Source organism: Ochotona princeps, chromosome 29 (genome assembly GCF_030435755.1).
Source record: "Ochotona princeps isolate mOchPri1 chromosome 29, mOchPri1.hap1, whole genome shotgun sequence".
Classification (NCBI taxonomy): Eukaryota; Metazoa; Chordata; class Mammalia; order Lagomorpha; family Ochotonidae; genus Ochotona; species Ochotona princeps.
The window spans coordinates 14507656-14511744 of record NC_080860.1 but is presented as its reverse complement, the minus strand read 5'-3'; positions in this window follow the sequence as shown (position 1 = coordinate 14511744).

The window sequence follows — 4089 nt, the reverse complement described above, 5'->3', positions numbered from 1 at the left end:
GTGCGTTAGCAGGGAGCTGGAATTACAAGCAGAGGTGGGACTTGAACCCAGGCCCTCAGATACACAGTGCAGGGGTTCCCTGCAGCGTTTCAAATGCTGTACCCAGTGCCCGTCCTCCCTGCTCTCCTTCCTCCTGGCATCTCCCGTTTCCAGCTGTAACCGACTACCACCAGGATCCCTGCCATTGGGACTGGTGCAGGAAAAAAAAGAGCCGGCCAGGTAGGGGTCTTGAAAGAGAAATCTCTGCTTTCCCAGGAGGATACGAGGAGTTGTAGGTCCTGGCTTGGCTTAGATAAAGGCATGGAAATAGGAAGGGGGATGGGGATGCAGAGACAGCCGGGGGGTGGGGTGGGGGGCTCCTGCTCAGGGCCCCTGGCTATGAGGAGGAGGACCCTGCAGAGACTAGGGTGTCTGATGGCTGAGTGCCCGCAGATGCTGTCTGCCCATGGCCCATCTAATCCACCCAGGGGAACAAACTCTGTCCCTGCTCTGTGCACCTGTCATGGGATGTTCAGTTGCCTGGTCAAGCTTGTTGATTTCCTCGGCCACTCCGTGAACATTTAACTGGTATTCCAGTCTGCCACGCCCCTGTGCCAGACCCTGGAGACTGGCAGTGGAGGAGTTCGTGGTCTCGTTCCCAGCAGGAAGATCTGGTAGGTAGTAGGTGCTTATAAGAGACATCTTCTGGGCACGGCACAGTAGCTTGGCGGCTAAAGTCCTCACCTTGCATGTACCGGGATCCCATATGGGAGCCAGTTCTAATCCCGGGGGCCCTACTTCCCATCCAGCTTCCTGCCTGTGGCCTGGGAAAGTAGCTGAGGATGGCCCAAAGCTTTGGGACCCTGTACCTGCTTGGGAGACCCAGAAGAAGCTCCAGGTTCCTGGTTTTGGATTGGCTCAGCTCCAGCTGTTGTGGCCACTTGGGGAGTGAACCATCGGATGGAAGATCTTCTTGTCTCTCCTCCTCTCTGTATATCTGATTTTCCAATAAAAAAACAATAAATCTTTTTAAAAACAAAGAGGCACCTTTCCTCTGCAGTAGGTCCTTGGCTTGGGTCCCTCAGAGATGAGGGGTCCAATGGCAAGTGGTTTGGTTGCAAGGTGAAGCTGAGAAGTCTGCAAAGGGACTCAGGGTAGCAAGAGGGAGGTGAAGAGAGCTAAAGGTAGGTGACTAATGAATGCAGGCTGTGTGGGTTGAGGAGGTGGCTAATTAATGCAGGATGTGTGGTTCAAGGTGTGGGCCCCTTGGCTCTGCCTAGGAACAGAGGTGCCTGAGATTCTGATATACCAGCCTTCCAGCTCATTGGCTTTCTGCGTTTTTGGCGCATGCTTCCTCCCAGCCCTGGCTGGATGTGATGCCAGCCTTTCTGGTGGGCAGATTTTTTTTCTCTGGATGTTCTTTGCATAGGCCACAGAATTGGCTGTACTAAACGGCATGGTTGTGGTCCACAGCTATTCAGTCTTCAGGAAGCTGTTTTGGGGGCTAACATCCTGCCTCTAGCCGGCCCTTGGCTTGGCTTGCTGTCCTCGGAGAGCCCTTCGAGCTGGGTCCCCTAGAGTCTCGAGCTTCCTGCAGCCTGACCTGCCCCGTTCCATGTCCCTCATTTCCACAAGGCATGACCCTCCTGCTGTGCGTCACAGCACCTGTGTCATGATGGCAGGTCATGTCGCCTTCATGGTGAGCGGGGGCTCCCACACTTCTGGGTTTGGAAACTAGCCCTGTCACTCACTAAGGGTGTGATTGGTTCCTGAGCTACCTTAAGCTTCTCTGTCTAGAAATTGGAGATGCTACCACTGCCTACATCATAGGGTTCGTGTAAGAGCCCCGGGAGGCAGTGCATGCAATTGTTTGAACTGTTTCCTGAGAAACCCCTGCCACGCATGGGGGTAGTACGTCGTCGTCTTATTGGTTGTACGTAAGTGGGGACAGCTATGAACTGACACCCGTGTCTTTCTAGGCATTGCTCCACATGGCTCCCTGTCACCTTTTTCATGGCTGCATAGTATTCCTCTGCATGGCTCCTACCAGCCCTCCCTGCACTCCTTCAGGCTATTTAACCAGGTGTTTCTTCTTGTCCCCATGATCTACACCTCCGTGGCTAGCTAGCATCCTGTGCGTGCATTAATACTGTGCGCTGTTTCCACATCAAGTCCCACAGGGTGGGATCCCCAACTGGCCCCAGGGCCTGAGATAGACACCTTTTTCTCCCAACTCCATCTCTCTCTCCTCTCCCCTGCTCAAGACCCAGGGGGATGTGTTGGCTGCAGTGGTGGGGACTGGGATGCCATGGAACACTGAGAGAGCACCAACCTTCCCTCCTGCCCCTTCCCCTGTTTTTTTGTTTGTTTCCTAGACTGAAAGATAGCTTGATTAGACCATAATTAAGAGTGTTTTGGACAGTATAAGGAACTCAGCCTCCCAGGTGCCCAGTAAGCACCAAGGATGCCAAGGGAGAAATTTATTTCATCTCACTACAGGCTCAGTAGATGCCAGATTCGCCTTCAGCCGTGGCATTGCACCAACAGCAACAAGAGGCGAGTCACAGCTGGCCTGCCCACTGGAGAGGGGGACTGTGACCATGAGTCCGGAGCCTGGGGTGGTAGCCAGACTGTGTAGGCTGAGGGTCGGTCACTATCCGTCCCATCACCAGTGCCATGGCACCGGCCCCAGTTACAGCCCTTCCCTGGACCCAAGTGTGCATGTCAGCTGGGGCTTGTGACAGCAGCCTTGCTTGGTCCCAGGGGACTGGAGGGTGCAGGGTTTCAGAATAGGCGTTAGGGGGCTGGCATGGCGCAGCAGGTTCAGCTGCAGCTTGCGAAGCTAATGTCCCCCAGCAGGGCCCTGTGGGATGTTCGAATCCTGGCTGTTCTGCCAATCTGGGGTCCAATCTGGGAAAGGAGTAGAAGGTGGCACGGGTACTGGGACCCCTGCTCCACATGGTCCCCAGGTGGGGACCCAAATGGGGTTCACCTGGCCTAGCCCTGGCTGTCGCGGACATTTAGGGAAAGAACCAGCGGGCAAAAGATTCTCTCTCTCATGCTGTGCCTTTCCAATAAATAACATACATACAACCTTCTTAAAAAAAAAAAAAAGATTTCTGGGCTCGAATCTAGCCACTTTCATGTATTAACTGATGACCTTAAACTGGATTCTGAATGCTATTGAAAAATGTATTTTATTTATTGGAAAGGCAGAGTTACAGAGAGAAAGAGGGAGATTTTTCCATCAGCTGGTTTGCTCCCCAAACGGCCCCAGCAGCCAGGGCTGGGGAGCTAGGAGCTTCTTCCGGGTCCCCCGCATGAATGCAGGGCAGGGCTCTGAGCACTCAGCCGTCTCCTGCTGCTGTCCCGGGTGCTTAATCAGGAAGCTGGATCCGAAGCAGAGTAACTGAGACTCAAACCAACGCCCATCCTGGATGCCGACGCTGCACACAGAGGCTCGAAGTTGCTCATCGTAACGCATGGATAGAATGAGTCCACCACGTAGGATTGTGTTGAAGACAAATAGGAAAGTGTGTGCAGGCACCACGTGGGTCCCAGCTCCCCTCCGACTCCAGCTCCCTGGGAGTGGCTAAGTGTAAGATGAGATAAGGCATGCTTGGCACCTCTGAAGAAAACGTGTCTGTGTTGGTTGAAACTGTGTCTGCCCCATGCCCATACGAGCTGGATCCCCAGTGCAGCAGCAGCGTTAGGAGAACAGGGCAGGATCATGGTGGGGGTGGTCGCCACAGCAGGGCAACCTCTCGCTTTTCACCATGTTAGAATGCAATGTGAAGGTTTTTATGGACAGCTGCCGGTAGGACCCTGGCCTTGCCGGTGCTGGAACTGTGAGCTGGAGGGACGCCTGTCCCCATGAGTCCGTCTGTACTCCTGCACTTCCACAGGGAAGCGGGCCGGGACTCACGCAATGTCCATGAACACAGTGAACCCTGAACTGGCTGCAGCAGCAGGGACAGGGTGATGTCTGAGTTCAACACAGTGTTGAGTTCATGTCTCACCGGTGCCACAGTGTACCTGAGTGCTGGAGTCCCTGGGCTGGCAGGTGGCCCTGCCCCGTGCAGCGGTTCACATACCCTGGCCTGTGTGGTG